The sequence below is a fragment of the Pleurodeles waltl genome, chromosome 9 (assembly GCF_031143425.1).
Source record: "Pleurodeles waltl isolate 20211129_DDA chromosome 9, aPleWal1.hap1.20221129, whole genome shotgun sequence".
NCBI lineage: Eukaryota > Metazoa > Chordata > Amphibia > Caudata > Salamandridae > Pleurodeles > Pleurodeles waltl.
The window spans coordinates 130,748,924-130,770,830 of NC_090448.1; positions in this window are offsets into that span (position 1 = coordinate 130,748,924).

Below are 21,907 nucleotides of genomic sequence, written 5' to 3' on the forward strand. Positions count from 1 at the left end.
TATCAATAAATAAGACCATCAGTAGAACTGGAGATATGCACGTTCAAAGATTTCATCAAAAGGACAAAGTGGCAACTGTGGCTATCTGGTCGCTCTAGACCGGGACAAAGCCACAAGTTCAAGCCTACCACGATGGAGCACTGGCGGGGTACAGGAACCCAGTTAGGCTTGCTGATCAGGTGTACCTTAAATCCTGGTTGCGAAGAGTTGCGGAGTCTAGTGTGCAGGATGCGTTGTGCAGCCAAGGCAATGCAAGATCCGGGTCGGAGATGTGTCACTGAGTGTCGGTTCCCAAGAAGCTGTGATGCTTGCGATGTGGAGTCCTCTGTTCTAGTTGAGACGGAGTTCAGGTGTTGGGTTCAAGGTTGTTGGAGTCTTCTGTCCATGAAGCTTTAGTCAGGAGGCCAGCTAACAACCTTTGGAGTCACTCAGCTGGTCCTGGATTCAGAAGATGCAGGTCCAGTCCTTCTCACCTACACAAGAGTGCAGCAGGGCAGCACAGCAGAAGAGCAGTCTTTCAAAGCAGCAGTCCAGCAAAGTGCCAGTCTTTTCAGCAGTACATCAGTCCTTCTTCCTGACAAAGGCCACAGGCCCAGGAATAAACAGAAGAGTGGGGTCTAAGGGTGGAACCTTTATACCTGGTGCTCACTTTGAAGTTGATGGAGCTTCTAGATGTTTCCACCCTCCTGAGGTGTCAGGCATCCCCTTCCTCCATGTCCTGGCCCTAGCTTATCTGGGGTCACACTAGATCAGTGTCAACTCACAGAGGCCCATCCTTCCAAAACCTATCTTCCCTTTGTCCTACTGTCTGGGAGCAATACACAAAGACCAAAACCATCTACGCCTCATCATCTGACCCAAGATTAGGCTGCATGCACCAAATGGTTAGGACACGAAAATGCCAACTTCCTTCAAGTTGCATTTTCAGAACATAGATTAAAAATCTGACTTTAGTATCAAAGAGGGCTTTTAATTACAATTATTTAGACACTAAACTCGAACTGTCTACTAGTTCCCAATTGAAGTTACAGCTTATTAAATGTAATAACAAATTTAGGAGTTTTTCTTAACCAGGACATGTAAAATTTAAAAGTACATGTCCTACTGCCAAGTCAAAATGGCAGTTAAATACTGTATACACAGGCTGCACAGGCAGGCCTGAGACATGTTTAAAGGGCTTCTTAAATGGGTACCTACAATCAGTGCTACAGGCCCACTAACAGCATTTAATTTACAGGCAGTGGCAACAAGTAATACACGTTTTCAAACTTAAAGGACTTAAAGTTAATTAAATATGCCAATTGGGTGTAAGTCAATTTTACCTTGTTTAGAGGAGAGAGCACAAGCATTTTAACACCGGTTAGCAGTGGTAAAGTGCTCAAAGTCCTAAAAGCCAATACAAATGGGTACAGAAAAGAGGAGAGAGAAGGCAAAACATTTGGGTGTGACCCTGCAGAAAGGGCCTAGTCCAAGAGGAGACAATCAATATCAATAGGCTACTGTAGGAGAAGTCAAAAGAGAAGCCCACAGGTTTAGTATGGGTCATCAAATTGACTCCCTACTCTGATGTGGCATCCTCTGTCAGATGGCCAACTTCTGGGGACACTTCCCTATGAAGAGGTGAGTTATTCCCATTTAGGGATGTGTTATTTAGTGTAGAAGTGGCATCTGAATGGAGCTCCAGAGCAGCATGAGCGGGTTATTTCTGGCATTGTGCGCTGTTCCACAGTGACCTATGTTCTAAATGATAAAGAAGAAGACTGGGTGTTTATTTCTACCATTCTTGCCTTCTCTCCTTCTCTTTTTGATTGCTAGCCTTCATTTCTACCTTTTAGTCTTGGACATGCGTTCTTAATTGTGCTGTAACAGCGAACACCTCTGTATCTTTGTGGTTACTTGTGCCTGATGATATGGACTCCCTTGATGATAGTAGATCTCTGATGTTTCCTCCTTTCGTCATAAATGGCACAGTGCAGAAACGTTTCAGCATTATACTTTTGCTTTTGGACATGGGTTAAGGTCCTTTTGTTAATGAAGCTCTTGCTGGTTTTGTTTACTTTGACTCCGAAGGTGTGCTTGCCATGGAGTAAACCTTAGATTTTGTGTCTCCTCTCCATGGTGAGACATAATCTGCAATGGGATTGTATATTAAACGTTAATGATATTGACCTTATGATGAGAGGTAAATTAGCACATTAGCTGAACAGGTACATTACAGAGTCAATATACAACAAACCCACCAAACCGATGTCAGCTAGGCAAATGTTAAGAGAACCCCTTGCAAAATGTAGGAGAGCCTTGAGGTGTGTCAAGAACTAGCAGGATCAACAACATACAGGAGAAATAATCATGTAGGGCTATAAAGCTTTCCCAAAAAATAGTCACAAGTTTGTGGTCCATAATGCGCACAGTTTTTATGCATCTTGGTTAATATTCTATGCCAGTTTCATTGAATTCAAGAAAACTTTATGAGGTACATGAGGCTTTAGATTAAATAACTGTAAGAAGGTTACACTATTTGTAAAATTGTAAGGGACTGGCCCTGCAGAATGATCTTAAAAACAGGTTCCAATGTTCATGATTCATGTTTGATTCCAGACCTTTATGCAAGACATTCTGACAAATGAGGAGCCACACCACCAAGATGACAGTCTTTGCGGTGGAGTTACTGTCAGGACTGGAGGCACTACTATCCCCCAGGTGCAGGGAACCAGTACTCTAAACCCACTCATGCTGGGTTCTTTTCAGCAAAGGGAAGGCTACTGGTCAACACGAAATATCTGTGCAGGCTGCATTTAAACAGAGGATGAGCTGCACAGCAGAATACTGCCAATGAACTACGATTCCCTGCAGACAACAAGCCCTCCTGCATTTACAGAGATCACGCCTATCGTGAATTATCGGATATAACCTCCATCATGGTTCACAGCTTCCTTTGCTAGGCAATTATGATACATGTTTCCACGTCCAGTACCTCAATATTTGAATTTCAGATTTTTCTTGCCAAGACCTACTGCTTTCTAAAGGGTTGCTCTAATGGAACAGGCGTACAGATAACTACCCTGAGAGTCAAGTCATCAATGAAAAGGAACATTGAGCTATGTTCTTGAGCATTTAACTGAACACTTCAAAATGACATTACATATTCTTTTAAGGTTTTCTTGTGAGGAAAAGGAAGGATATTGGACAGTGGGATGTATTGCATGTGTATATATAAATATAGTATACAAAGTATTAAAGTTTTAGTATATACATGCATTTGCTAAAAAAAGGTAACAAAAGGTTGCTAACTGTATGAGTTATTTTGAGTTATTTTGCAGTTCTACAAAGGCATGTAGAAACAACTCACCTTTAACAAAAAGCATACAGAGACTAGGTTTGAGGTAGTTAGTCAAAACATAGGCAGAAGTGCTAGTACAGTTTAATATTTGAGACTCTTATTTTTCACATATTTGCTTTTTTGGAATTAGCAAATTCATATCAAAGATTAGAAAGTCAGTTACACAGACATATCTCTATGGTATACCCATTCACAATTGCATTAACTTTCTTAAGCAAGAGAAGTGACGAGTAGAGTGGTGTAATCTTGTGTCACTGTTTAGGCTTTTATCTCATTTCCTTTTCCTCCCTTCTACCACAGGCCCTCATATCTCTGTGTAGGTGATATGTGATAGGGGATGTGAGATGGAATTGAGCATCAACCCCATTTTATCCAACGCAAAAGGGTTGTGCAAACCTGCCAGATTGCACTGTCCACATTCCCATCCAACCAGAGCAAAGGATTTTGACCCTAATTTGCCTTACATCGTTTAATTCATAACTAAATTACAATAGGAAGTTCATTTAGTTAAATCAGAGAATAAGGCAATTCGTTTAGAGATAGCCATTATTAACCAAGAGATTGGAAACCTTTTGAAGGCAGTGATGAACGAAGCAATCCAAGCTCCCTTGCCCACAGATGCTAAAAGCTTAGGCTCATGGGCATTGAATCCTCCCTCCCTCCCTTGACAGATACTGGTTTTAAACAATCTTATTCTGCAGTCACATCATAGCCGTAGCACTTCCAGACAGATTGTCTGGATATCCTAATAAGTCTGCATTATTTCTTAACCAGTGTCAGTTTCATTTTTTGTGCAAGCCTTCAATCTTCTCAGATGCTCAAACCAAGATGGAGTATTTCTTTTGAGAACAGCTGCTGAAATTGTTTGTTAGAAAGTCACTTATTCAAAATTATCAAAATAGCTTTATTTCGGCCACTAGGGCCATAAAAGCACACATAAACATCAAAAAGCACAATAAATAATTAAAAATAACCTTTACATAAAATTGATCATTTCAAATACATCGAGTCTTTAAAAATCCTGAGTTTAGCAGTGTAAACAGGAATAAAAGAAAATAGAAAAAAATGACATTGCATCACATAAAATTAGCACATCGATCTGCAAAGTCTCCACATTGCACCCGGAAATTTAGCCACAGAAACAACATACATGGGACTGGAGTCGGACGTCAAAATACGTAGGGCCACACAATGGTTACGCAGACCCTGATGTCTAAAGATAGGAGCTAACCATAAACTACCTGGAGGGGCATATGTAGCAGGCTGGCCTGGTTTGTAGTGGGTACCTTAGGTACTTACACCTTATACCAGGTCCAGTTATTACTTATTAGTGAAATGTAGACAGTGTTTAGAGGCCAGGATCTCTAGAGGTAGTGTGGATGAACAGCCATGGCCTAACTCGGAGACATGCAAAGCTCATGCAATAACACTGTAGTCACACAGTACTCGCAAACATGAAAGAAAATACTCATACTTACAAAAATAAGGTACTTTATTTTGGTGACACAAATAGCAAAAATACCATGGAGACTATACTCCCTTAGGAGGTAAGTAATACACAAATTATGTACACTAGAATGCAGAAATAGCTGTAAAACAGTTAGAAAACAGTGCAAATTGTGAAAATCACAATAGTTAGAAATGGGCCTGGGGGAACACAAACCATATACTAAGAAAGTGGAATGCAAATCTTGGTTTCCCACCTAGGCAAGTATAGTGTGTAGAGTGGCGCTGGGAGTATTAGAAAACACCAAATGTAAGTAAAAGAATCCACCCCAGAGCCCAGGAAAGCAGGAGTAAATCACAGTAACTTTCCTTGAAAACACAAGAACACAAGAAGGAAGATATTGCAAGATTCAGAAGAGACTGCAAGACACCAATGATGGATTCCTGGACCTGAAGACCTGTGGAAGAAGGGGACCAAGTCCAAGAAGCACTGAAGAGTCCAGGGAGAACAGGAGCCCCTGTGAACCTGGATGAAGGTGCAAAAGAAGAACCACTGGTGAAGAACAACAGTCAGTACTGCACCCAAGAAGGTGGATGCAGGTTCCTGGTTGGTGCAGATGATGTCCCATGCCGGATGGATGATTGCAGTCTGGTTTGCGTTGTTTGATTCTGCCATCAAGCCTTGGCACACACAAAGCTTGCAGTTAGCGGAAAATGGTGCTGCCCAGGACCAGGAGGGACCCGGTGGACTCAACCAAGAAGGGAGAGTTAGAGGGTGCTCTCAGCAACTCCAAGAGCCCTCAGAAGACCAGGCAGAGTGCACACGAGTCCCACAGCACAGGAACAAAAAGGGTGCAAAAGGAGGCCCATGCAGCACTACACAAAGGGATCCCATGCCGCCTGAGAACCACGCAGGAGACTGTGCATTGCAGAAAGGAGTGCTGGGGGCTGGAGCTGTATGGCGCATACAGAAATTTGTGAAAAGATGCTAACAAGCCTTGGCAACTGCAAAACATGCGGTGCATGAGGGTACTGTTTTGCGTGGGGAGGCAAGCTCTTACCTCCACCAAAGTTGGATAGTTGGACATCAGGACCATTGGGACCACTTCAGTCTACCACCCGTGATGCTGCATCCACACACTTTTTCAGTAGAGGGGACCCAAGCCACCAGTCGTCGCTGCAGAGGGGTGCCTGCTGAAGCAGGGACGTGACTCCTTCACTTCAAGGGAGATTCCTTTGTTCTTCTGGTGCAGGCCGAAGACTGGCTGTCTTCTGAGGATGCACGACCGGGAAACAGTTGCAGTTGCTGGCAGGAGCTGAAGATACAATGTTGCAGAAGTCGACTTTGATTCTTTGTTGCAGTTGTAGAGTTCCTGGAGGGTCCAGAGGCAGTTTCTTCAGTGAGAAGGTGAAGTAAAGGATGCATAGAATTCCTGCTGGAGTCTTGCAATCCGAATCTTAAGCACCACCCAAGAGAGAGACCCTAAGTAGCCCTGAAAGGGGGATTGGTCAGCTAATGGGTAAGCACCTTTCAGGGGAGGGCTCTGACGTGACCTGCTGTCACTGGCCACTCAGATGCTCCCAGAGTTCCCTGCCAACTTGGAATCCAGGATGGCAAAACACAGGGACCCTGTGGAGAAGCTCTGAGCACCATCCCTGTGGTGGTGATGAACAGGGGAGTGCTCACTCCCCTTTCCTTTGTCCAGTTTCATACCAGAGCAGGGACTGGGGGTCCCGGAACTGGTGTAGACTGGATTATGCAAGGAAGGCACCATCTGTGCCCTTCAAAGCATTTCCAGAGGCTCTGGGATGCTACCCCTCCCATGCCTGTAACACCTATTTCCAATGGGAGAGGGTGTAACACCCCTCTCTCAAAGGAAATCCTTTGTTCTGCCTTCCTGGGCTTGAGCTGCTCAAGCAACAGGAGGGCAGAAACCTGTCTGTGAGGTGGCAGCAGCTGGGGCTGCCTGGAAAACCTCAGGCGGCTGTAATGGCAATACTGGGGGTCCTCTAATTGGCCCCCAGGGTCCAGGGAATCATAAAACCAATGCTTGCAAAAGCCTTGGGGTATGATTCCAACATGTTTGATACTAAACATGGCCATATTCGGAGTTACCATTGTGAAGCTGGACATAGGTAGTGACCAATGTCCAGTGCACGCGTAAAATGATGTCCCCCCACTCAAGAAGTCTAGGAAAATGGTCCTGGTTGTTGTGGGGCACCTCTGCTAGTGCAGAGGTGCCCTCACACACAGGTACTCTGCACCCAGCCTTCAGGACTGTAAGGCCTGCAATAAGGGTGACATATAAGTGACCTGGTGCAGTGTAAATGGCAGTGAAAGGGTGCATGCACCATTTCACACAGGCTGCAATGGCAGTCCTGTAGAAGCCTTTGCATGGGCTCCCGGTGGGTGGAAAAAGAAATACTGCAGCCCATAGGGATTCCTTGGAACCCCAATGCCCTGGGTACCTAAGTACATGTAATAGGGACTATTGAGGGGGCACCAGTATGCCAATTGTGGGTGAAATACTGGATTGCCAGTATCCCACAACCATCATTTAAGGGAGAGAGCATAACTACTGGGGTCCTGATTATGAGGATCCCAGTAGACACAGTCAAACACAGTGACAAACAGGCCAAAAGTGGGGGTAACCATGCTAGAAAGAGGCTACTTTCCTACAGCATAGGTCAGACAGGCAAAAAAAACATGAACAACACTCTCTCCTGAGCAGGTGCAGACTGAACTGGTATCCAAAGACCCAGTGGCCCACCTTGCTGTAAAAGATCCCAGCGGGATGGTGACCACGCTAAATTGAAAGTTTGATACCGACAGGCTTAAAATCATGGAAGTCATTATAAGGCCAGGCAGGAGCAGCGTGCCTGGAATCGGTCACCGCTGCAGGACCAGGTCAAAGGCAGATCAAAGATCTACAAAAGCGATGTACAAAGAACCCTTGCCAACGGTGACAGTAAGCCAATATAACAAAAGAAGCAAAACGCCTGGTCAATGGTGGCGACCTTAGGCAGGAAGCCCGCGTGGTAGGGTCTGAGGATATCCTCATCAATCATCCAATCCTGCAACTTGGCAAGCAGAAATCTTGAGAAGACTTTTTGATTGCAGCTGATTAGAATAATAAGTCTGTAATTACTGGGAAGGGACCTATGCCTTTTTTATATGTGTAAATAACGACTGCACCTTTCCATGAGTTAGAAATGTCATCCCCTGCAGAAATGGAATTAGCGAGTAATAGAATGTAACAAGCCCACAGATTAATATCGGATAAAAAGGCATCAGCGGGTACGCCGTCTGGACCTGCTGCCCTACCACATACACAATCTGAAAGTGATCTGAGAGAACAAATGATGGTGCTGAAGAGGGCGAGAAGGGTGGCAACTGAATAAGAACAATAGAGTTTTGTATTGAGACTTTTGAGTAAAGGTCAGAAAAATACTCAACCCAATCGGAAGGAGCAACGTTCTTTGCAGGTTCAATTGAAGCCATGGCGCCGTTATGAGTTAAGAGCTGCCTAACAAGATAGAATCTTTCTCCACACAAGCATCTTATAGGGCGTACCATCTCTGGGAGTTCCAGTGCCACTTGGCGTGATTAACAGTCGCTTTATAACCACTTATTCTTTCTTTCATACTGTTTGTTTAGATAATGAATAAGCCCCGGCTAAACTCATGTCATTTCCTTAGTGGAATTCTTAAAGCCTTAACTTCAGCCTCATTAAATGTAAAGTGCCCAGCAGCTTCCTCAAGTGCAGGTAACAATGTGTCTGACGTATTTTTATACCAGGCGTGCATCTCTGTGGTTTTGACTAGCCTGTAGCTACTTGACAGAGCCTCTTGGTCTCCTAAAAATAAAATTAAACTGGTGCTCAGTCCAAGGCAGAGCAATATATTTGGAACAGGCCAATATTCACAACTTTGAAAATACTAAATCAGTTGTGACCTTTTAGATGAGTAGGTTCCACGACAAATTGATTGAGCCCAAATGACAGACAGGTTTCCAAAATTCCACATGATCCCCTTGAGTGGGGGTATTAAGCCATATATTAAGATCAGTTCATACTGGTACATTTTCTGAGGTTAAATAATTGATGATAAAAACTCAATAAATTGATTCACAAAATTGGCATTGGTCCATGATTTTATATAAACAAGTTGTACCTGAGAGGGCTTTGAAACAGGCTCCTGCATTGTATAGAATCAAGTAGAGTGGAACAAAGGGTCTTTTCCACATGTGTTTGATTTATTGAGTACAGCTTCAATGTCCTTTGAAACCAGAATCTAAGCATGATGTAAAAGCTGTTTTAGATCAGCAACAATATCAAGGTATAATGGTGCCTTGTAGTTCCACAGTGAACACCTGCCTTTTTCCAGTATTGAGGCCTGATAATACATACAGAATTGTTTTAGATAATATAATTTTAAATGTACATACACACATCTATACTGTATAAAACACACATACTAAGGATCAATCAATCAATCAAAATATTTATTATGCGTGCTACTCAACTGATAGGGTCTCAAGGCACTGTAGGGGAGGGGAGGAAGCCGTTTTACTGCTCAAAAAGTCATGTCTTTAGGTGCTTTCTGAAGGTCAGAAGGTCCTGGGTCTTGTGTAGGCTGGTGGGGAGGGAGTTTGATGTCTTGGAGGCGAGGTAGGAGAAGGATCTGCCTCCGGAAGTGGCACGTTGGATGCGTGGGACTGTGGCGAGGGCGAGGTCAGCAGAGCGGAGGAGTCGAGTGGGTGCGTGGAGGTTCACTTGTTCGTTGAGGTAGGCTGGTCCAGTGTTGTGCAGGGATTTGTGAGTGTGGATGAGGACTTTGAAAATGATCCTTTTGCTGATGGGCAGACAGTGAAGGGATCTGAGGTGAGCGGAGATGTGTTTGTGGCGTGGGAGGATGAGGATGAGACTGAACCTTGGCTGTGGACCAGCCTAGAGGGCCTTTCTATAGTCTAACCTGCTGCTGATGAGTGCCTGGATGACGGTTTTTCTGGTTTCTATGGGAATCCATTTGAAGGTCTTCTGTAGCATAGGAAGGGTGTTGAAGCAGGAGGATGATATAGTGTTGATTTGCTGGGCCCTGGAGAGGGATGAGTCTAGGATGAAGCTGAGGTTGCGTGCGTGGGTGGAGGGTGTTGGGGGTGGTCCGAGGGTGGTGGGCCACCAGTAGTCATCCCATACTGTCTTGTTGTGGCTGAAGATGATGATTTCTGTTTTGTTGGAGTTGAGTTTGAGGTGGCTTGCTGTCATCCATTTGGCGGTGTCGAGGAGTCTGGCATGGAGGTTTGTCTTGGCGGTGGAAGGGTTCCTGGTGAGGGAGATGATGAGCTGGGTGTTGTCTGCGTATAAGATGATGGTGATTCTGTGGGGGCGGAGGATGGTGGTGGGTGGGGCCATGTAAATGTTGAAGAGGGTAGGGTTGAGGGAGGAACCTTGGGGGACCCCGCAGATGATCTTGGTTGCTGGTGACTGGAAAGGTGGGAGGTGGACTTTCTGGGTTCTTTCGGTGAGGAAGGACGTGAGCCAGTCTAGGGCCTTGTGCCGGATTCCTGCGTCAGAAAGGCGTGCACGGAGGATTTGGTGGCAAACAGTGTCAAAGGCTGCGGAGAGGTCCAGGAGGATGAGTGCGACGGTCTCGCCCTTGTCTGGTTCTGATGTCGTCAGTGCTGGCGATGAGGGCGGTCTCAGTGCTGTGGTTCTTGCGAAGTCCAGACTGGGAGGCGTCAAGTGCGTTGTTTTCCTCTAGGAAGTGAGACAGTTGGGCGTTCACTATCTTCTCAGCGATCTTGGTGGGGAAGGGGAGAAGAGAGATGGGGCGGTAGTTGGTGAGGTCTTCCGGGTCTGCTTTGGGTTTTTTGAGGAGTGCAGTGACTTCAGCGTGCTTCCAGGTGTCTGGGAAGGTTGCGGCGTCAAAGGAGCTGTTGATTACAGTGCAGAGCTGGGGAGCGATGATTGGGCTGCCCTTATTGGAGATGTGGTGCGGGCAGGGGTTTGGGGGGGAGCCTTAGTGGATGGAGTTCATGTTTTTCTTGGTTTCTTCGTTGTTGGTTGGGGTCCAGGTGAGCAGTTGGGTGGGGTGGTGGAGTGTTGTGTTGTTGGTCATGTCGGTGGTGTTGGTGGTGTCGGTGGTGGTGATGGTGGGGGCGGATGGCGTGAAACTGTAGTGTATGTCTAAGATTTTGTGGTGGAAGTAGTTGGAGAGGGAGTTGCAAAGGTTTTGTGTGTGAGGGAGGCCGATGGTGCAGGATTTCGGTTTGGTGAGCTCTTTGATGATGGTAAAGAGTTCCTTGCTGTTATGTGAGTTACTATCTATTCATTCTTTGTAGAAAGCCCTTTTGGTGGTCCGGATGAGTTGGTGGTGTTTGCGTATGGTGGTTTTGAGGGTGGAGAAGGTGTTCATGGAGGGCTCTTGGTGCAATGCTTTCTCAGTTTTGCAGCATTCACGCTTGGAGGCTTGGAGTTCAGTGGTGAACCAGGGGGCGGTCTTGATGTTGCAGGTGTTGTTGTTACTTTTCAGTGGGACGAGGGAGTCTGCGCAGGTTGTTAGCCAGTGCATGAGGTTGTGAGCAGTGATGTTGGGGTCATTGGTGAAGGGGGGTGGATTTTGTGTGAGCTTGGCGTTCAGGTGCTCTATGTGGATCTTGTCCCACAATCGGTAGGGGGTGGTGTGTTTCCAGTAGTGGGTGGGGGGTTGCGTGATGGAGAAGTGGACGCAGTGGTGATGGTGAAGAATTTAGTAAGGCAAAAATATAACAGGACTATGAACATACCCAATGATGTCTTTTGCTGCAATATAGCTGATGAATCTCAGTATTGATCCTCTTTTTCCTTCATCAGTTTTCAATATTCCAATACAAGATTGCTGTAGAAATAAAGATAGCCCAAGGCTTTTGGTAGCAATATTTACAGAGATATTCCCAAAAGGAAAATCCATAGGCACTATCCAATATTGATGATATATATGGTATATATATATGATGGATGTGGCCTTGACTGAAAACCTTCCTAGAATGGGCAGAATAATTCCTTTACTAACTCAATAGTGGTATAAATTTAACTTTAGGAAATGTAGAAATTGTGCTCTATGGAATTTATTCTGAAGCAGCTTTCGAAAGGGAAGAAATAATAAAGCTAACTTCAGTTAATCAACACTCCAGACAGCTTCTTGCTTGTTGTTTGTTTTGCAACAGACGCATTATTCCTCCTTGCTCATATATCTGGATTGCAACTGAAATCCTTTTCCTTCTATTGTAGAATGACAGCGTTGAATGTGATTTTACAGAAAATTGCCAATATATTATAGTGCATTGCAATTGCATGATTTCAGTGTGTGCCACTTTTGCTCACATCCTCTGCAAAATCTTGCCATCTAGTGTTGGGTGTAGACATTGCTAGTTTTTCCTGTTTGAAGTAGGGGTTTCGTGTTCACGGTGACTCATGAGCCCTCCCCAAAACCCACAATTCACCAGGACAAAGACGCCTTAGATGATTTTGTACAGGTTCAAACATGCCTTTTTACAGGTCTGGGACCACCATGCTATAGAAGCTAATTCCTTTCATGGCCAAGGTTATATGACAATGACTCTTGGTAGGATGAGTCATGCCCTTCTCATTCTTCCCTAAGTTCACAAGCAATTTCTTTTGGTCAGACTAGCATAGAATCTGAACCAAGCGGCTGCAAGGATTCTAATTGTTCAGCTTGCCAGATCCTAAAAAACAAGGCTTTCTGTTACCTGATAAATCATTGTCATTTCTTATCTTTCAGGAATTGCAGCCGCATTCTTCTTCTTCCAGAGAATGTCAGAATTATTACACTGTAAGTATCACTGCATAGCCTCTGCTGGACAGTGTGGTTTGGTAAAACATTTCCTATGACGATATGGGTCTGACAAAAATGATTCAAGTTCCATACATTGTAACAGTCTCTGTAGATGATGGTATAGTCCCTGCCCAAATGGTAAATATATGGGATTTACATTCTGTTAAACATTCAGGGCCTAATTACAACTTTGACAGATGGAAAAGCCCATCCACTGAAGTTCTGTCGGGAAGGTTGCTGCCAATGTGTCTGCTTCCCCGCTGGGACCATTACGTGTTTCCCACTGGGCCAGCGGGGAGAAACTCAGGCCCATACTTCTCAGGCTAACGCAGTTTTGAGTGAAAAAGTTTACCGCTGGCTAGCGCCATTCCAGAGCACCAGCCAGCCGTCATATTTAAGGAATGGTGCAAGCCAGTGCTAAGGGTGGGCTAACGTCAAGGAAAATGACCTCAGCTGGGTGGGGGTAGCGCAGTGGTTAATTTGTGCTTGTTGTTTCCGGTGCTGAGCACTGGCACTTATTTTTGAGGGCCGGGGCTTATTCTTTCTTTCTGTCCCAAGCATTTGATGCAAGCAAAAGACACTTATGGGAAAGACGGAAGAAGGGAAAAAACAAAAGAGCGTCACAAAGGGAGAAAGTAGAAAGCTGCAAGAGTGAGCTGAAGGGGCAGGGAATGGCTTTATATCAATTGAAGAGGCCTTAGATTACTTCAGGATTACGCCGCCTTAGTATTCCGTGTTCCCACATTTAATTGCAGCAGCCGCATGTTTAAGAGGAAGGCTTTGGCCACCGGCGTGTTTTTATTTACAAATTAGGTACTGGGGTGGCAGTATGGGGGAAGAGGGTTTTGCACTGTAAAATGATGTTATGCTAATTAAAGTAAAAAAAAAATGACTCTAACCAGCCTAGCGTAATTTCTCAATTCAAAACCTACCGTGCCACATGACTCCTGTCTTATTAAAGACAGGAGTCATGCCCCCAACCCCAATGGCCAGCACAGGGGACAAGTGTCCCCTGGGCATGGCCATTGCACCTGGTGCCATGTAGGGGGGCTCATTTCAGGGCCCCCAATGGCACTTTTAAATCTTAAAACAAATACTTACCTCTACTTACCTATACTTACCTGGAATGGGCTCCCCCATCCCCTGGTGTCTCTCTGGTGTGGGCAGGGGTGTTCCTGGGGCTTGGGGAGGGCACTTCTGGGCTTATTCAATGGTGTTCTACCATGGAAATAGGCACACAGGTCTCCTAACGTCTGCCCAGACCCAGGCGTTAAATAATGGTGTTAAGCACGCCTCCCTCCCATGCACCATTTTTGCACAGGAGGATAAATAAGGTGATAGGGCCGTAGAGTCATTTTATGCCCGGGAACGCCTACCTTGCATCTCATGGATGCAAGGTAGTTTCCCGCTAGCAAAAAATGACTTTAACTCCAGTCAAAATATAAATATGGAGTTAGGTTTGTGCTGAATTAGCGTAAAAAAATGATGCTAATTCAGCACAAACAGAGTATAAATCTGGGCCTCAGTTTCCACCCGCTAACCCAACAGGAAACGGCCTACAGCATTGTCTCTGGCTCGTAATCAAGCCGGCCGCAATGCTGTAGTGTGTAGGATGCACTAGAACCCATTGCAATGTTCACTGTTTGAACGGGGCTGGCCAAGGGGGCCCATGCACTGCCCCCTGCACCCCGTCTCCACCAGCTGTTTCATGGCGGTGCTACCGCCATGAAACCGCTGGCGGATAAGGGACTCGTAATCCCCAGGGCAGCTCTGCTTGCATGCTGTGCTACCTTAGATCATGAATATCTTTGTTAAATGCTTAAAATCCCTAGGAGCTGTTTTATTGTCATCTTGATGGGCATCACTACAGTTATAGTTTGACCTGCAAATTGTTGGCTACACTTACCCCATCCATTCCTTCTTTTCATAGGCGCCTAGGAAATGGGTCCTAGCTAATAAGGATAGATGATAGCTGCTGTAGAATGACTAAGGTGTCATAAGTTGTCTAAACAGACCACAGACAGTGTTGGCCTCCCTGAATTCCCATGCTTCTGCTATGCTCCAATATATGGGCACCCAATTTTAAAAGTCAACAACCCAACCAATGATGTTGAACTCAGCTACTGCTGTTCTACAAGCTATTACTGCCCTATCATTATCATCGGTGGCTCCCCTACCATCTGCAGGTTCAACGTCTGTATTTCTTGGAAAATCCCTGTCAGTTCTGCATCCGGGAGAATGTGATTGTGACAAGATTGCATCATGATATGCAAGTAACTTTTTCACTTTCGCAAGATGCGTGCAGAAAAAGTTCATAAAGGACAGCTCTTATGTTTTACTTTTTTCCTTGGCATGGTTTTTGTACTCAGCCACAATAATTAGAACATGAACATTAATTGCCTAGCTTCCTTCATTCATCATTGAACATATAGCTTTACATTAATCTACAAATATATTTATCACCAGTGTCTTCCTTATCATTCCAGGGATGAGATGAATATGCAGAGCTATTTACAAAGGAAACTTATATTTTTTTGTAATTTATAGATGTAATTTACTCTTACACTTTTGAGTAGCTTTACTACTTTTAGTTATTTACAAAATGAGATTGTGAAGTTACTCAAAAGTGTAGACTTCCACGTCTTAAACTCCTGCAAAAGGAGAAAGATGCAAATTTGTAAGAGGATGCTACTACTGTGAAAAAAAATGTAGTAAATCCACTATCACACATTGTCAACCATCGATACTATAACACACTCCCTTATAAAATAATTGAGGTAGTCGATTACAAAAACATAAGGAAATAATGTTATATTAAATTGATTTATTTAAAATAGTTACAATTGCAAATTAATATAGTGTAATAGTAATGGAAAATTTAAAAATAAGAACGTATTAATTAAATAACTATAAAATAATAAACGTTTAAAGTTTTTGAATTTATAAATGGAGGTAACTTTAATTCCTGACAAAATAGTTATTTATTTGTTTATTTGCTTGAATTCTAAGAGCCATCAACAATATAAAAAAACAAGTTAAAAACATTAACCCCTTCGCTGCCAGGCCTTTTCCCCCTCCTGTGCCGAGCCTTTTTTTGGCTATTTGGAGCAGTTCGCGCTTAGGCCCTCATAACTTTTTGTTCACATAAGCTACCCACGCCAAATTTGCGTCCTTTTTTTCCAACATCCTAGGGATTCTAGAGGTACCCAGACTTTGTGGGTTCCCCAGAAGGAGGCCAAGAAATTAGCCAAAAAACAGTAACAATTTAGTTTTTTTAAAAAAAATGGGAAAAATGGGCTGCAGAAGAAGGCTTGTGGTTTTTTCCCTGAAAAGGGCATCAACAAAGGGTTTGTGGTGATAAAATCACCAGCTTCCCAGCTTTCAGGAACAGGCAGACTTGAATCAGAAAACCCAATTTTTCAACACAATTTTGGCATTTTACTGGGACATACCCCATTTTTACGATTTTTTGTGCTTTCAGCCTCCTTCCAGTCAGTGACAGAAATGGGCATGAAACCAACGCTGGATCCCAGAAACCGCAACATTTTTGAAAAGTAGACAACAATTTGAATTCAGCAAGGGGTAATTTGTGTAGATCCTACAAGGGTTTCCTACAGAAAATAACAACTGAAAAAGAAAAATATTGAAATTGAGGTGAAAAAAAACATCAATTTTTCTCTCCGTTTTACTCTGTAACTTTTTCCAGCAATGTCAGATTTTCAAAAGCAATATACCGTTACGTCTTCTGGTTGCGGGAATATATAGGGTTTATAGGTTCATAAAGAACTCTAGGTACCCAGAGCCAATAAATGACCTGCACCCTGCAGTGGGTTTTCAATCTATGCCGGGTATACAGCAATTCATTTGCTGAAATATAAAGAGTAAAAAATAGCTATCAAGAAAACCTTTGTATTTCCAAAATGGGCACAAGATAAGGTGTTGAGAAGCAGTGGTTATTTGCACATCTCTGAATTCCGGGGTGCCCATACTAGCATGTGAATTACAGGGCATTTCTCAAATAGATGTCATTTTTACACACTGTCTTACATTTGGAAGGAAAAAATGTAGAGAAAGACAAGGGGCAATAACACTTGTTTTGCTATTCTATGTTCCCCCAAGTCTCCCGATAAAATGATACCTCACTTGTGTGGGTAGGCCTAGCGCCCGCGACAGGATATGCCCCAAAACACAACGTGGACACATCACAGAAAACAGAGCTGTTTTTAGCAAAGTGCCTACCTGTAGATTTTGGCCTCTAGCTCAGCCGCCACCTAGGGAAACCTACCAAACCTGTGCATTTCTGAAAACTAGAGACCTAGGGGAATCCAAGATGGGGTGACTTGTGTGGCTCGGACCAGGTTCTGTTACCCAGAATCCTTTGCAAACCTCATAATTTGGCTAAAAAAACACATGTTCCTCATATTTCTGTGGCAGAAAGTTCTGGAATCTGAGAGGAGCCACAAATTTCCTTCCACCCAGCGTTCCCCCATGTGTCCCGATAAAAATGATACCTCACTTGTGTGGGTAGGCCTAGCGCCCGCGACAGGAAACGCCCCAAAGCGCAACGTAGACACAGCCAAATTTTTTAAGGAAAACAGAGGTGTTTTTTGCAAAGTGCCTACCTGTAGATTTTGGCTTGTAGCTCAGCCGCCACCTAGGGAAACCTACCAAACCTGTGCATTTCTGAAAACTAGAGACCTAGGGGAATCCAAGATGGGGTGACTTGTGTGGCTCGGACCAGGTTCTGTTACCCAGAATCCTTTGCAAACCTCAAAATTTGGCTAAAAAAATACATGTTCCTAATATTTCTGTGGCAGAAAGTTCTGGAATCTGAGAGGAGCCACAAATTTCCTTCCACCCAGCGTTCCCCCACGTCTCCTGAGAAAAATGATACCTCACTTGTGTGGGTAGGCCTAGCGCCCGCGACAGAAAACGCCCCAAAGCGCAACGTGGACACATCCAAATTTGTGAAGGAAAACAGAGGTGTTTTTTGCAAAGTGCCTACCTGTAGATTTTGGCTTGTAGCTCAGCCGCCACCTAGGGAAACCTACCAAACCTGTGCATTTCTGAAAACTAGAGACCTAGGGGAATCCAAGATGGGGTGACTTGTGTGGCTCGGACCAGGTTCTGTTACCCAGAATCCTTTGCAAACCTCAAAATTTGGCTAAAAAAACACATGTTCCTAATATTTCTGTGGCAGAAAGTTCTGGAATCTGAGAGGAGCCACAAATTTGCTTCCACCCAGCGTTCCCCCATGTCTCCCGATAAAAATGATACCTCACTTGTGTGGGTAGGCCTAGCGCCCGCGACAGAAAACGCCCCAAAGCGCAACGTGGACACATCCAAATTTGTGAAGGAAAACAGAGGTGTTTTTTGCAAAGTGCCTACCTGTAGATTTTGGCTTGTAGCTCAGCTGCCACCTAGGGAAACCTACCAAACCTGTGCATTTCTGAAAATTAGAGACCTAGGGGAATCCAAGATGGGGTGACTTGTGTGGCTCGGACCAGGTTCTGTCACCCAGAATCCTTTGCAAACCTCAAAATTTGGCTAAAAAAACACATGTTCCTCACATTTCTGTGGCAGAAAGTTCTGGAATCTGAGAGGAGCCACGAATTTCCTTACACCCAGCGTTCCCCCACGTCTCCCGATAAAAATGATACCTCACTTGTGTGGGTAGGCCTAGAGCCCGTGACAGGAAACGCCCCAAAGCGCAACGTAGACACAGCCACATTTTTGAAGGAAAACAGAGGTGTTTGTTGCAAAGTGCCTACCTGTAGATTTTGGCCTGTAGCTCAGCCGCCACCTAGGGAAACCTACTAAACCTGTGCATTTCTGAAAACTAGAGACCTAGGGAAATCCAAGATGGGGTGACTTGTGTGGCTCGGACCAGGTTCTGTTACCCAGAATCCTTTGCAAACCTCAAATTCTGTCTAAAAAAACACATGTTCCTCACATTTCTGTGGCAGAAAGTTCTGGAATCTGAGAGGAGCCACGAATTTCCTTACACCCAGCGTTCCCCCACGTCTCCCGATAAAAATGATACCTCACTTGTGTGGGTAGGCCTAGCGCCCGTGACAGGAAATGCCCCAAAGCGCAACGTGGACACAGCCAAATTTTTGAAGGAAAACAGAGGTGTTTTTTGCAAAGTGCCTACCTGTAGATTTTGGCCTGTAGCTCAGCCGCCACCTAGGGAAACCTACCAAACCTGTGCATTTCTGAAAACTAGAGACCTAGGGGAATCCAAGATGGGGTGACTTGTGTGGCTCGGACCAGGTTCTGTTACCCAGAATCCATTGCAAACCTCAAAATTTGGCTAAAAAAACACATGTTCCTCCCATTTCTGTGGCAGAAAGTTCTGGAATCTGAGAGGAGCCACAAATTTCCTTCCACCCAGCGTTCCCCCACGTCTCCCGATAAAAATGATACCTCACTTGTGTGGGTAGGCCTAGCGCCCGTGACAGGAAACGCCCCAAAGCGCAACGTAGACACAGCCACATTTTTGAAGGAAAACAGAGGTGTTTGTTGCAAAGTGCCTACCTGTAGATTTTGGCCTGTAGCTCAGCCGCCACCTAGGGAAACCTACTAAACCTGTGCATTTCTGAAAACTAGAGACCTAGGGGAATCCAAGATGGGGTGACTTGTGTGGCTCGGACCAGGTTCTGTTACCCAGAATCCTTTGCAAACCTCAAATTCTGTCTAAAAAAACGCATTTTCAACACATTTCGGTGACAGAAAGTTCTGGAATCTGAGTGGAGCCACAAATTTCCTTCCACCCAGCGTTCCTCCCCGTCTCCCGATAAAAATGATACCTCACTTGTGTGGGTAGGCCTAGCGCCCGCGACAGCAGACACCCCAAAACGCAACGTGGACACATCACATTTTTTCATTGAAAACACTGCCTACCTGTAGAGTTTGGCCTCTAGCTCAGCCGCCACCTAGGGAAACCTACCAAACCTGTGCATTTCTGAAAACTAGAGACCTAGGGGAATCCAAGATAGGGTGACTTGTGTGGCTCGGACCAGGTTCTGTTACCCAGAATCCTTTGCAAACCTCAAAATTTGGCTAAAAAAACACATGTTCCTAAAATTTCTGTGGCAGAAAGTTCTGGAATCTGAGAGGAGCCACAAATTTCCTTCCACCCAGCGTTCCCCCACGTCTCCCGATAAAAATGATACCTCACTTGTGTGGGTAGGCCTAGCGCCCGCGACAGAAAACGCCCCAAAGCGCAACGTGGACACATCCAAATTTGTGAAGGAAAAAAGAGGTGTTTTTTGCAAAGTGCCTACCTGTAGATTTTGGCTTGTAGCTCAGCCGCCACCTAGGGAAACCTACCAAACCTGTGCATTTCTGACAACTAAAGACCTAGGGGAATCCAAGATGGGGTGACTTGTGTGGCTCGGACCAGGCTCTGTTACCCAGAATCCTTTGCAAACCTCAAATTCTGTCTAAAAAAACGCATTTTCCACACATTTCGGTGACAGAAAGTTCTGGAATCTGAGTGGAGCCACAAATTTCCTTCCACCCAGCGTTCCTCCCCGTCTCCCGATAAAAATGATACCTCACTTGTGTGGGTAGGCCTAGCGCCCGCGACAGCAGACACCCCAAAACGCAACGTGGACACATCACATTTTTTCATTGAAAACACTGCCTACCTGTAGATTTTGGCCTCTAGCTCAGCCGCCACCTAGGGAAACCTACCAAACCTGTGCATTTCTGAAAACTAGAGACCTAGGGGAATCCAAGATAGGGTGACTTGTGTGGCTCGGACCAGGTTCTGTTACCCAGAATCCTTTGCAAACCTCAAAATTTTGCTAAAAAAACACATGTTCCTAAAATTTCTGTGGCAGAAAGTTCTGGAATCTGAGAGGAGCCACAAATTTCCTTCCACCCAGCGTTCCCCCACGTCTCCCGATAAAAATGATACCTCACTTGTGTGGGTAGGCCTAGCGCCCGCGACAGAAAACGCCCCAAAGCGCAACGTGGACATAGCCACATTTTTGAAGGAAAACAGAGGTGTTTTTTGCAAAGTGCCTACCTGTAGATTTTGGCTTGTAGCTCAGCCGCCACCTAGGGAAACCTACCAAACCTGTGCATTTCTGAAAACTAGAGACCTAGGGGAATCCAAGATGGGGTGACTTGTGTGGCTCGGACCAGGTTCTGTTACCCAGAATCCTTTGCAAACCTCAAAATTTGGCTAAAAAAACACATGTTCCTAATATTTCTGTGGCAGAAAGTTCTGGAATCTGAGAGGAGCCACAAATTTGCTTCCACCCAGCGTTCCCCCATGTCTCCCGATAAAAATGATACCTCACTTGTGTGGGTAGGCCTAGCGCCCGCGACAGAAAACGCCCCAAAGCGCAACGTGGACACATCCAAATTTGTGAAGGAAAACAGAGGTGTTTTTTGCAAAGTGCCTACCTGTAGATTTTGGCTTGTAGCTCAGCTGCCACCTAGGGAAACCTACCAAACCTGTGCATTTCTGAAAATTAGAGACCTAGGGGAATCCAAGATGGGGTGACTTGTGTGGCTCGGACCAGGCTCTGTCACCCAGAATCCTTTGCAAACCTCAAAATTTGGCTAAAAAAACACATGTTCCTCACATTTCTGTGGCAGAAAGTTCTGGAATCTGAGAGGAGCCACGAATTTCCTTACACCCAGCGTTCCCCCACGTCTCCCGATAAAAATGATACCTCACTTGTGTGGGTAGGCCTAGAGCCCGTGACAGGAAACGCCCCAAAGCGCAACGTAGACACAGCCACATTTTTGAAGGAAAACAGAGGTGTTTGTTGCAAAGTGCCTACCTGTAGATTTTGGCCTGTAGCTCAGCCGCCACCTAGGGAAACCTACTAAACCTGTGCATTTCTGAAAACTAGAGACCTAGGGGAATCCAAGATGGGGTGACTTGTGTGGCTCGGACCAGGTTCTGTTACCCAGAATCCTTTGCAAACCTCAAATTCTGTCTAAAAAAACACATGTTCCTCACATTTCTGTGGCAGAAAGTTCTGGAATCTGAGAGGAGCCACGAATTTCCTTACACCCAGCGTTCCCCCACGTCTCCCGATAAAAATGATACCTCACTTGTGTGGGTAGGCCTAGCGCCCGTGACAGGAAATGCCCCAAAGCGCAACGTGGACACAGCCAAATTTTTTAAGGAAAACAGAGGTGTTTTTTGCAAAGTGCCTACCTGTAGATTTTGGCCTGTAGCTCAGCCGCCACCTAGGGAAACCTACCAAACCTGTGCATTTCTGAAAACTAGAGACCTAGGGGAATCCAAGATGGGGTGAC